This window comes from Pteropus alecto, unplaced genomic scaffold (assembly GCF_000325575.1).
Source record: "Pteropus alecto unplaced genomic scaffold, ASM32557v1 scaffold170, whole genome shotgun sequence".
Classification (NCBI taxonomy): domain Eukaryota; kingdom Metazoa; phylum Chordata; class Mammalia; order Chiroptera; family Pteropodidae; genus Pteropus; species Pteropus alecto.
Genome location: NW_006429634.1, coordinates 1,742,503 through 1,755,645, shown reverse-complemented (window position 1 = coordinate 1,755,645; position 13,143 = coordinate 1,742,503). Strand labels below are relative to the sequence as shown.

Here is a 13,143-nt window from a genome sequence, read left to right as displayed (position 1 = left end):
ATTATATATATATACAATGTCTTTTCTAAAAATTTTACAAATCTTAATTCATGTAATGCTTACAGAAATCTTCTGAAGTAGACTCTATTATTATCCTTATTTTACAGGTGAGGAAATCAAGGCACAGAGAAGTTAAGTAACTTGCTTAGAGTTTTACAGCTTCCAAGCAGTGGAGCTGGAGCTGGAACCCAGGCCCTGAGTCTGACCACAGAACCCATTTCTTCTCTGTCACTCAGTTCACCTCTCTGGAGCCCCGCACTGTGACCTGCAAAACATCGCTTAATCTTAGATATCACAGACTCACAAAATTTCAGAAATATTTTGGAGAAGTACAGAAGGCTGCCATTTAAAAATTTTGATAGTCTACGGCCATGCCACCCTGAACAAGCCCAATCCCGTCTGATCTCGGAAGCTAAGCAGGGTTGGGCCTGGTTAGTACTTGGATGGGAGACCACCTAGGAAGACCAGATGCTGTAGGCATAAAAAATAAAAAAATAAAATTAAAAAAATGAATAAATAAGAAATTTGACAACTACCATTTACTTTTACAATAATTTCATGAAAGGACAATATTAACACCTCTTCCCCACACTCGCAAAAAAAAGTGGGAAGGACACAATTTCAGAGTAAAGAACAATCTTTTCTTTTATTTGAACATATACCTAGTCGTTCATTTGTCAGATGTTCCTTGAGTACCTACTGCGTGTTAGTGACAGGGTTTAAAAAACAGACCTAGTTCCCGAGCTCATGGAACTTGCATTCCAGTGGAGGAGACGGTCATATAAAATTAATTTAAAAATTGCATAATTACAGATTTGTTAAGTGCTTGGAAGGACATGAACACAGCTTAGGGATAAAGAAAAAAATGGGAGCGGGGCATTGCTAAAGAAGACCTCTCCCAGGAGATGAGGAGACAGCATGTGATGGGGTGGGGCTGGCTGAGGGACCAACAGGTATGACATCTCAGTACAGAGAGGTGCAGGAGGAAAGGAGAAGAAGCCCCATGAGTGCTGGAGCTAGCTCAAGGCCCTAGGATGAGCAGCCTGGGTCAGGTGCATTTTCAGAAGCCAGCTGAGGAGCATGGATTTTACTGGAGGCACAATGGGAAACCATTGAGATGTGTTAAGCAGAGGTGTGACATGCTTTGATTTCCATTTCATGGGATAAATCTCTGAGAGCCCATTCAGGAAGCTGTTGCAGCTGTCTAGGCCAGAGAGGCTAGGGCTAGGACAAGGGTACACAGGGACATGGAGGAGGAAGTGGTAGCAGGAGTCCATGCTTATTCCCGTCAGGGTGGGAACAGGAAATAGCAACCTCAAAGACAATTCAGGAAAGACCATTTATACAAGCAGAGATTGGGGGAACCACGGGGGTAGTGCTTGGGCTGAGAGCAGTGGAGCTGTTATCTGGGAGATCTGCAGGGCTAAGGAGAGGGAGAAGTTACTGGAACTCTGAAGGGCCAACTTGAAGGGACCAGTGGCTTTCAGTGGAGGGTCAAGTCACACTAGTATTCTGGTCTCTCCCTCATCTGGAGGGAGCCAGGGAAGGAATTCACTGAGCTCTCCACCTCCCTACACCCTCCTATGATCTCCTGCTGGCTGCCCATTGTCTGTGAACCAGACAGAGAGGACATCCTTTGATGTGGTCCTTCCAGGCCAGCCCCTGGGTGAGGAGTGATGTGGAGAGGGTGGAGGGCAGATCTGGTGGGAAATAGGACACAGTCAGCACCAAGATGTTTCCCAGATTTGTGTCTGAGCAGCTAGGTACAGGGAGGCCTCTTTCTCAGGGGGAAAAGACAGGGAGAGGAGGCATCAAGAGCCAAGAGGTTTCCTGTCTCCACAGACTGGCATTTGGGAACTGCTGACTGAGTCCCTCAGGGCTCTGAGTTTTCATCTGTAAAATCAGCAGTTGGACTGAATGATCTCAGCAGTTCCTTCCAGCTGTTTTCCTAGATGTTCCTCTGTAGGGATGACTGAGTGTTTCTCACATGGGATCCCTTCGAGTCTTCTAGAATCCACTCGTCCTTGCCTCCTGTTCAGACACTGAGACAGAGGGGCCATGGCCAGGGAGGTGATAGAGAGTCTGGTTCTGGCTTTCTCCAAGAGCAGGAAAGCATTTGGCACTGCCTTGCTGATGAAGCCTCATCTCAAGTCTGTATTGTGCTCCTGGAAAACTGCGTGTCTGAGGACCCGGTGGTAGATAAACCAGGCAGGGGGAGAGAAAGACTGTTCTCTTTACAGATTTATGTTACAGCCAGCCAGGCCTAACCCGGCAATGGAGGCTGAAAAGTTGCAGTCGATAAACCATCCAGCTGCCCTTGAGTTACTTCATTTTAGTAACAGGAAATCTTGGAGATTTGTTCTGAGTGGTTTGTGAATTTAATGCACGGCATACCAAACTCATCGGTTTTACCCTATCTTTGTTCTCATTCTTCCAGAAGACAAAAATAACGAGCATTTAGTGAGTACTTAGCATGTGCCAGGCACTGTTCTAAGCAGTTCATATGTACGAACTCATTTAAGTATTAATGCAGTCATCTGAAGGTAATATTCTTATTGTTCCCAGTTTACAGATTTGGATACTGGAGGACAGAGAGGTTAGGTAGCTTGCCCAGCCTCACACAGCTAGTCAGTGGCGGGGTCAAGACCCTAAGCCAGGCCGTCTGGCTCCATCCACCTTCCCCTTAACCACTACTCTCCACTACCTCTGCCAATCACTGAAGGTTTGCTCTCTAGTCTATGGCATGATGCTGCCCCTCAAGGAGAGTAATGTTCTACCTGTTGCTTTACATCTTGTTGTTTTCCTCTGTTAATAAATTTATAAATAAATTAATAAATCTCCTTTATTGAATTTAAAAGTCCTATTGACTGTGACGTTAATTGTAGCTGTGTAAAGTTGACAGTAGGGTGCATTTGGGAATTTTAGAATATAAATGAAGCTTTTGAATGCTTTAATTAATTCATTTATACATTCATTCAACAAGTATTTGCAGAATGCCCACCATGTTTCAGGCATTGTGTCAGGTACTGGGGACTTAATGACAAACACATTAGGTACGATCTTTGTCTTTAAAGAGCTGACAGTCTAGTGAGGGAGACAGAAAAAGTAAATCGGAACTTATTCGTGTAGTTATTTAATTATGAAGCTGAAAATAGAGAGTAATAAGGAGAATCTGACTCATGGTAGGAGCTCAAAATCACTTGTTGAATGAATGAATCAATGAATGGATGAATGAATGAATTACCTAATCATTCTTTGAAAATATGACATTTTGGCTAAGGTCTGAGGCGTGAGTAGGGGTCAGCCAGGTAGAGATGGTAGGGTGGGACATGATCGTCAGGACTGTAGCACCCTCTCTTTTTGGATTAGCAGTGACACTAAGCTTAATTTTGAGACACCAACCACCTCAGGTCCTTGGCTCAGGGCTCACATCCCTGAGGCCTTTTTTTTTTTTTTTCTCTTGGAGGGACACATTTTCAATTTCATGATAAAAGCTAATGGAAGAAGCACTTTCATTGTACAGAAATTTACTTTATAGACAGGATTACTGAATGCATGTGCTCCATCCATAAAGAAAATTCCTTGTGTTTAGAAAGAGCAGTTCCTTCTGTAGAAGATTTGGGTTGACTGTGGCTTTTATACTTTTGTGTAAGATCTCAGGTGTGGCTGCATCAGTTCTGTGGTGTCCCTGGTGGGTGCTGGTCTTGGGCCTTCACGGTGTGTCCTCCTCATACTGAGTGTGGCTTCTGTTCATCTCTTGGTGAAAGGAAGACAGTCACCTTGCGTTGCTTATCTTAGGGACAATTAACAACCAGGGCAGGTGAGTTCTCTTAGCTGTGTGATCTCTTGCTTGTGACACTCATGCTTCTCAGTGATGCAATGCGACTCCTGTAAGAGTATCATCTTTAGTAATGAGCATTAGTCCAGAAGGCCCTGTCCCAAAGTCCTCAACAAGCAGGTTGATGGGAGAGCCAACACTTGCTTTAATTCTACTGGCGTAAGCCATGTGTAACGCGTGGGGCGTGAACAAGAGGGAGGCTGGATGCTAGGAAAAACACACACCAACAAAAACCATTGATTTGAACCCAAGCCTTGCTGTGGAACAAGCCCTCTCAGACAGGGCTTTTGACATTCTGAACTTTAGCTTCCTCATTTACAAAAGGAGAGAAATTATTATTTATTGAATAATGATTATGCGCAGTCATTATTTTGGAAATTGTTTTTTTGTTTGTTTGTCTTTTTAATTATTCACTTAAGCCTTACAGCAACCTTGTAAAATAAGTATTACTATCTTCATGTAACAGATGAGAAAGCTGAGGCCCAGAGCATTTGGACATCCAGAATCGGGCCACATGTAAAGGCAGTGCTAGGATTTGAAATCCAGACCTGCTGCCAAAATCCATGCTTTCTCTTTCCTCGCTCTGTTCCTGCAGATTGGTCATGGCAATCGCCGAAGAGCCATGAGCAGGTGCCCTTTAAACCTTAAACCTTAAAATGATCTGTTGTTTTTTTCTCATGAATAGTCGGTTAGTTCGGCTGAAATCTGAGTTTGTCGTTGCTGCTTTAAGATTGAATATAAACAATTTGAGACTGCTGGCTCCAGGGTGTATCTGTTTTCATTGTTTTGTCAGTCCATCTGGCTATGGAGGGGGCTTAAGATCAAGATGCTTATTTGCGTAAAGTTATGCAAGTGCGAATGGGTGTATAGTGTCCTGGCAATGTTGCCCCCTCTCGCCTATCAGCAGGGGACTCTGTCCCTGTGCATTCTACACATCCCTGTGTATTTATGGAGCACCCGCTGTGTGCTGGGCACTGTGCTGTGGGGCACAACACTGAAGAAGTTAAACTTGTATCTGGTGGAGCTTATATTCTAGTGAGAAAAACAAAAACAAGACCAATAAAAAACCTACCAAAAATTACGTAAACTATTGGTAGTGATCAGTGCTAAGAAAGAAAAGAAAGCTGGGTGAGGAAGGGAGCCACTGTGGCTAGAGTTAGCATTAGACGAGAGACAGAAGTGAGGCCAGACTCAGGGGACTTAGTGGGCCAGTCGAAGGACCTTGGTGTTGTGTTTGTTTTCACTCTTCAGACACATTAGCTTTTACTCTCTGTGAGGTGGGAAGCTTCTGGGGGCTTTGAGCAAGGGAGAGGGAGACTATCAGAGGTGAAAGCAGGGAGTCTGGATGGGAGGCTGTGGCAGTGATCCAGGGAGAGGTGGGGTGGCCTTGGGTGCCAGCAGTGGAACAGTGGGAAGTGATTGGTTCCTGGCTGTGCCTCCAGATGGAACTGGCGGCATTTGCCACATCCTTGATCTTCCTGCCCTGTACCTGCATAGGAGGTAGAGTAGGAAGAGCCCAAGTTCAGCCATTTGCCAATTGATACCCCTCTGGTGGGGAGATGGGTCGACAATGGCTATACGAGTATGGTCAGGTGAGACCTCATGGTGTGAGGTGGGGCTTTCTGGGCCTTGTGCATCTCAGGTTAAGCACAAGAAAGACAGAATAGCTCACGATCTTCACAATATGCTTTGTCAAGGAAATGTGTGTTTCAGGGAGGCCATCCTGGGGTCTGAGCACAGGTCTGAGTGCAGCTGCAGCAGTGTCAGGGGCAGTCTGTGGCCTTGTGGGAGGGTCTGGAGGAGTCAGGGTAGGGGGAGGGAACTGGCAAGGGGCTATTTGGGGGGGCCCGATAAAAATATTGCAGCTTCTTCCTTAGGCCAGAGGTCTGAAAAATGCAGCCCACAGTAAGCCAAATCTGCCTGCCTCCTATTTTTTTTGTTCAGCCCCTTAAGCTAAGAATGATTCTTACGTTTTCAAAGGACTGTAAAAAAAAAAAAAAAAAAATCAAAGAAGAATAGAATATGCAACAGAGACAATATGTGACCCTGCAAAGCCAAAAATATTTCCTTCCTGGCCCTTTATAGAAAAGCTTGCTGTAGGCAGATTATAGCTTGGAGAAACTGGGGCCAAGTAAAGGAAGCTCCATGTCTCTCACCTCATGCCGCTCCCTGAAGATTGTGCTAGAGAACTCTGGGTGGGCACCCAGTCCGGGAATGCCTGAGCCTCTGCCCAGCACCCCTCTCCACGTATGAAAGTCCTCAATAGCTGTTTAAAGACCGAATGACTGGAAAGGCCTGCCCTGGCTCTCCAGCATGGTGGCCATGAGGATCCTGGGGGATTTTATAAATTTTGAAAATGATGGTTTTGCCTGTAGTATCTGAAGTGCTCAGAGGCCGCCCTTCCTGTCATGGGTATCCTGACATTGAGCACCCTTGAAACAGAGTCTGGATTGAAGGCAGGACATATTTGGTGAGTCAGGACCTTATCAAGCCTTATCAAGCTCCTCAAGTCATCTGTGAATGACCTTGAACATGTCAGGGACTCTGTGGTTGTGTGTTGCTGACAGTACAGCATACTTTGTTGCGGGGAGAAATCAGCCTCCTGCTCTTCTGAGTGCCTGATGAGACAGCTGTGTTCCTTGGAAAAATACCCAGCATGTCAGAGGTCAGCCAAGGTCAGAGAGAAGATGATCCAAGAGGACGTCGATTTGGAGAAGAGAAGGTAGCAGGGGAGGAGGAAGGAAAGGAAGAGGTAGAAACAGGGTTACTTTATTGAGCCTACTTGACCTACGCCAGGCAAAGCATGCTGGTTTGGGGTCCAGACCCAGCAAATCTCACAAGGAGCAGCCAAGCTCCTTGTGAATCCTTGGCAAACAGCTGGCCACAGAGCAGGCTGCACTACATACAGAGGCCCAGGAGGCAGGCCAGGCACTGTCCGGCCTGAGATTGACCCTGAGCTTCAGGTCAACCTGGCTTCTTTGGCTTCACCTCTGGCTGAAGAAGAGAGAGGGTCTTCGGCACTTACTGTTGCCAATACAGCAGCAGAGGTTTCCACTCCATCCCCTGGGGCTGGGTAAAGAAGAGGGTTGGGGGCCTGGGTCCTACACTGTAGACATGCCCACCCCACCATCCCAGGCCACAGCCCACAGACCAAGGAAATCTGCACCGCACATTGAGAACTGCCGGTGTAAACAAGACTGAAGATTCCTAGAAAGTTGGCCTTGGATTCCCCTCGGGTGGGAAACTTGGACTCAGCTGGATAGTTACTCATCTCTCTGTCTTGTTCATGGCAACAGGGCTAGGACACCAGCTGCAGTTGCAGAATGGAGGGAAGGCACGGGGGAGGGGAGGTCAGATTTTGATACTCTTTTCTATCATAAAACCCTTGACTTGACAATTTCTTTGGGCCTGTTTGTAGGCTCAAAGCTTTGTGTTATTTTTTTAATTTTTTGCCGAATCCCAAAGCTACCTGTGGTGGATAAATGGTGTTAACTTTGGAACTAGCTGTAGTTAACGCTCCTGCTGCTGCTCATCCTCCTGTTCTTATAGCTATAAATTTTAATTCTTAAGACTTTTCTTATAATAGCAAATGCAAGGTCCTGCAGAAGAACTAAATCGGATTTGACTCCTACCTAATCATTCACAAACTGAATTCAAGTCTAGAGTTCTCTGGTCATTTCTTACTTTGCTTTAAAATAATTCTCATTTCTCCAGAGTACAGTCCCCCAAATCACTTCTAATGGGGGACAGCGTACCCAGGAAAGCCCTAATTTAAAAACAATTAGAGGAGACAGTGACAAAGCCAAGGCCAGAGACCATCCCTGCAGTTTGGGGTGTGGCAACTGCCCAGAGCATCCTCTGAGGACAGGGGCTGGATGATAGGTGCTGGCTGCACTTCTGTTAGGCCTCAGGATTTGGGCTTCCAGCCTCAGCTCCCCCTATTACCACCACCTCAGGAATGTAGGCGGAGGGCATTTGACAGGAGGGCTGCATGGCAAGCCTTGCTCATTGGCAGTGCCCCTTGGTAGGGCACCATAATTCCCACCCCCGTTACCCCTAATCTTGGTTTAGCCACAGATGCCCTTATGGTTCTGACTAAATGCTGACGTCAAGGAGGATATGAGCCAGGGTTTCAGTTTTCCTGGATACCAAGGAGACAGTGGATTAAAAAAAAAAAAAAAAAATAGATCCAAGTACCTAAATTGAAAAGATGCTTGAGTTAATCCCTAGTGGAGTCAAGTCCAATGAGGGGAAAGTGTGCGCGCCTCATGACATGTCCCTTCCCCTTTGCTCTTTAACTGTCCCAGCCTCAAAAACTGGCAGAAAGCACAGTGCTCTCATTAATCTCTGCAAGACTTCTCTGGGAATCCAGATTAAGTAGCTCTGTGAAGAGAATCTGCTTATCAGAATACTGATGAATAGGCTGGGTCAAAGGTGAGAGTCAGAGGCTGCCAGCGCTGAATCATAAACCCCTTGGATTAGAGCGAGTCGCTTGATCTTTATGCCTGTTTTAGCTGCTATAGAAATTTGCAATCTGGAGCCGATGCTCCTTTGATAGTCTTTCTTATCCAGAGTTTGTCCGTGGGCCAGCTACAACTCACTGTGTCACTGGGTAGCTGCCAGCAAGACATCTCCTGTGAATTCCTTTCCATCCTTATAGAAGCAATTAGTCCATTCTATATTTGCAAGGCTTTCCCGCATGTCTCAAACCCCTTTTGAGTAGAGAGGCAGGTGAGACAGTCTACCTGGATATGTTTCAGTGTCTGCTTATGGTAGATCCAGTTCCTCTGTCCAAAAGCCACCCCTAAGAAACTGATTTATGGAGCAAGCAGATGCGTTTCAATGTGAGAGGACCAGCCTGGAGATAGCCACAAGCCACTTCATTGTTTTTTCTTTTGGGGTCTTTAGAAACAGTGAGAGGTCACACCACTATTCTAGATCTTTCTTAGCCACAAGAAGAGGGCTAACGGGGGGATGGCTATCTGGCTCTCATACCCTCTGTCTTTGTAGTCACCCAGCTCTCTGTGTACACTGCATTCACCTAAGTGTGAACCATTTTTCCCCCTCTCCTCCCCTTTCTATTCCTGCTACCTGACCAGTGTGCCGCAAGCCCAAAGGAAGCTTGGAAGGGAGGGAAGAAGATGACATGCCCCACTCTTGAGACCACTGGGACATCTCAATTGAAAGAGCTTAGAGAACTTATGGGGTGGCGGGGCGGCACTGTAGAGCGAGTGATTGTTGGCCACCTTTTGATGTGGAGGATGATATCTTCACTTCTCTCCAAATTTGGTTCCCAGTGGATGATTTGGGGGAAATTTTCTGCAGACTGCTAATCCCACTCAGCAATTTTTCTTAGTGTCTATCAAAGATCATGGCCCTTCTTAATCTTTCCTGCCACAATCAGCTCTTACAATTGTAAGTTTTAGAGCCAGTGAGACATATAGAGGCTAGCTTCTTAGGTTCAACTTGACAGATGGGGAACCCTGGACTACAAAAGGTTAAATGACTTGTCTAAGGTCACACGATCAATTAATCGGGAAAGCCAGAATTATTGGGGTCTGACTTATATACAGTGAAATGCACAGATCAGTTTTGACAAGTCCATGTGCCTGTGTAACCTACACCTCCATCAGTGAACCAGAATTGGAATCATTCTTTTGGCCACAAATGCAAGATTACTGAAAGCACAGAGCCTAATGGGATTTCATCTTCCACTTAGGAAGACCTCTGTCTTCCTGCTTGTCTGCATTCCTTGAAGTGGCACATGGTATCACCCCTTTGCCTTTCCTCTTTTGTCCCAACCGTATTATTCTTTGAGGTGGAGTTCAGATTTTTACCTGGTTTAGGCTGGGTTCTCGAGGAAACTAGAAATAATGGCAGATTCTAGGCCGTCCAGATTGAATTTGATGATCCTTGGCTCCTTCTTCAGAGCCACATTACACCCACCAACCCGTTACTGGCTTTCTCTGCTATTCCACTACACTCACCTGCGTTCAGGTTGCTGGGACCATCCCCACGTGGCCCAGTTTGCTTTCAGACCCCCAGCCTAAGCGGATCTGACCATCCAGCTTCATTTCAAAGGAAATAGTAACTAGTAGCTATAGGTGCTGGGTGATGTGGGGAAGGATGATTCCGTGTCTGGGAATGTGTGTGACAGGTGGAGGAGGGATGCCTGTGAAATTAAGCTTCTGCTCGACTCATCTTTGTTTTCCAGGAACTGGAGGAGGTATGCATTTCAGACTGTTATCCATTCCACCTTAAGCACTGCTTTTTTTTTTTTCCTTTTTCCTTTCTTTCTTTTTTCTTTTTTTGCATTCATTGTTTCTTTCCCTCCCACTGCCATTCAGAGTAACAGCAGCTGTGAGCACTGCACTGGGGTTACCTCCCTGAAAGGGAACTGCTTATCTTCCATCTGTATCTGTGGAGTGAGAAAACATGTCTCTACGTCAGCAAAACTGGGTAATCATGAGGTCCCCTTGTTTCTAAGGATCTTTATCTGATTCCCTTGCCTGACTCTGAAAACCCAAGTCTCCTGACTTGCCTTCAATGTTCCTTTCACAATGAGCTGCCTTTCTTCATTGAAATCTGTAGTCCTCTGCCCCGTTGAACCTGTAGTTCATCTCCTAGACTCCCAGCATTTCTGAAGAAGTAGGTAGACAAACTGGGAGGGAATGGGAAATGCGGAGAGTCACACAGTAATGCGATGGAGCAAAACACATGCCAGGATGTTAGAGGTTTGGCAAGTAGAGGAGGAGGAGGTGGTGCTGGGGGGAGAGAATGAGAGAGGAGAAAGGGGAAGGGGGAAGAGAAATGACTCAGTACTTATACGACACTGTAAGCATGTGCATAAGTGTGAACATAATTAATTCCTACAGTCCTTCAGCAGAAGAGAGGATTACAAATCTGGATTTCTGAGTGTTCCTGCTCCTTTTCTCTATGGCTGATCTCAGCTACGGTCTGATAAACTTTCATGGGGTCAGGGGTGGGGGTTGCGTCAAGAGCAGGAGAGGCAGAGAGTGTGCAGTACCCACACTAGCTGGTTATTTGTTTGGACAGACAGCTGTGTCATTGATACTGGATAAAACTTCAACTGTGTTTTTAATTTCCTTTAACAGAAATGACAGCATTGTCTGTGACCTCCTGCTTACAGCTGAAGCCTGCCTTTTGGATGTTTTGGATCTAACTATCTAAATCTGAACTCATCACTTCTTACCTCCTCAGCCCCCAACCACTAGTTTCTTTCCCTTTGACATTGCCACCTCCACCTCATGGCCATCAAGTTGCAAAATTCAGAATTGCCTCTTGCTTTAAGCTCCCTTACCCATTCTTCTCCAAGCATCTTAGATATTTGCTTTGTGGCATCATTCAGATCTCTTTCTCTCCCATTGCCAATGCTAAGGTCTGACCCTGATCGCTGCCAGCCTGGGCCTTTGTAAAAGCTTTCTAGTGTTCTCATCACCCCTAGCCTATTCTCATCCCTATAAAAAGCTGAAGTCTGTAAGATTCTCCTTTAATTATGTTAATCTGCTGTTCGCAAGGCTCCAACTGCTCCCTACTGCTATTGGATAAAGCCCAGACTTCTGTGTGGGATTCAGACCTCTCTGAAATCTGGCCTCCTTCCTCCCTATCAAATTCTCTTCGTCTCTGCCTTTCTTACAAAAATCCTCCTCCTGGGCCAGGAGGGCAGGCAGCATGTGCTGTACTTTGGGCTTTTCCCATGCTGTTCTCACAGTCTCCCGTGTTCCCCAGAAGCTGGCTTAATTCTAACCCACCTGCCTAAACTTCCCCCACCCTCCAAGGTGAAACAGCGCGTTTTCTTATAAAAGCTGGCTTGCCTTCTCCTGAGTATGCCAGCTGCTCTCTTGGCCTCTAGGCACTCACTACTGAATCTCTTTTTTAGTCCTCATTTGCTGTGTTGCCGGCTACTGTTGTATCATCTCCTCAGTTAAATCATAAGCCCTTAGAGTAGAGCAACTAGGTCTTGCATTTCTTTCTGATCTACCCCGGTGCTTGGCCCCGTGCAGCACACTCACAGGCCTCTACACATTCTTTTGGAGTGATTGAAGCACGCTACTCTGGCAAGCTTCAGAGGGACTCTGTATATTCAGCTATAACATGGTCTCCAGATCGAGGTGGAGTATGAGTTTTCTTTGGGATCATTAGCCAATCTGCCCATAAGTGAGTGTCGCATGCAGAGCTACAGGCTCTGCACAGCACACAGCTCCTCCCACCCCACTCCCCATCTGAGGAGGGTGCTCGGGGTCTGGCTGTAACCACTCTCCTCCGTCTTAGTTTGAGATTTCACTCATGTTGCCAGGAACCTATTCCTGGCTTTGCCTCAATCTGATTCCACCTCCCTTCTGGATGATGTTCTTCTTTCTGCTTTATTTTGGCTGCCAGTTTTACTGCTCTGCTGCTTACAGGTTTGTGTGCTTAAGGTGTGCCCACAGGAAAATTTGCCAGGATTCTCACCCCACATGTGACTTCTTCCTTAGAGTAGTAATTTAAGAGATGTGAGCGTTCTGTTTCCAACTGCCATTAAGCCCATAGGGGCCAAACCCAGAGAGAAACTCCAACTGTGACAGCCAAAATGTGGGAGATTTTAGGGGAAAAATCTCCTTGATGAAAATGTAGATGGTCCTCCGAAAACACTGCTAACGGAGCCAGATGCATTCAGACCTATTTCTAATCCAAGAACAGTTTATTCTCTAAGAGCAGACAACCAGCAAATCTGGATCCAGGTGTCTGCTTACTACAAACACTGGAATTCTCCAAGTCCTAGCAGGCTTTTGACCAGCTCGAGAGAAAACTGCTGTGTAATTACTTGTGGGGCAGTGGGATAAGGAGGGTGTTATGTGTCAGATTATTGTACCAAAGCCAAATGCAAAGCAAGGAAGAAAGTTATACAAATGTGGCTTGAGGTAAACAGGCCCCGGACACACCTTAGAAGTCTTTGTTGTGGCAGGATTTTGTCTGTGGCCCTCAAAGCTTTTTCCAGCTTGTCAAGGGGGAGATGGAAGGAATTCCCCACGGTGGCGTGTTCTCATCTGCTAGAGGCATAGCCTTGTCAGTCTGACGGTCCTTTCTGACATGACTCAGGCTTCCTTGTGCAGAAGCCCATGGGTGATGTTTAGGCATCAAATCCATTTGGGAAAACATGGGAGCCACTGATGTCAGTGGGTCCTCAGAGTCCAGCTGCTGATTTGCAAGGCCTGTTTGCTTCACTGGTCTGAACAAGAGGTAAATAATCTCAGCGTTAGAAAGGACCTTAGAACTCGCCTAGTTCAGTTTTTCACAAGGGAAAG

At 46.1% G+C, this 13,143-nt stretch overlaps 1 long non-coding RNA gene and 1 other non-coding gene across 3 annotated transcripts in view; both read left to right on the top strand.

Annotated features, from left to right (window-relative positions):
* Positions 1-13,143, top strand: part of LOC107196253 — a 147,254-nt gene that overhangs the window by 123,385 nt on the left and 10,726 nt on the right. The gene's annotated exons all lie outside the window — the stretch shown is intronic.
* On the top strand, positions 362-480 carry LOC112469523. The gene has a single exon (XR_003042647.1). It is a non-coding gene; the product is annotated as a 5S ribosomal RNA (ribosomal RNA).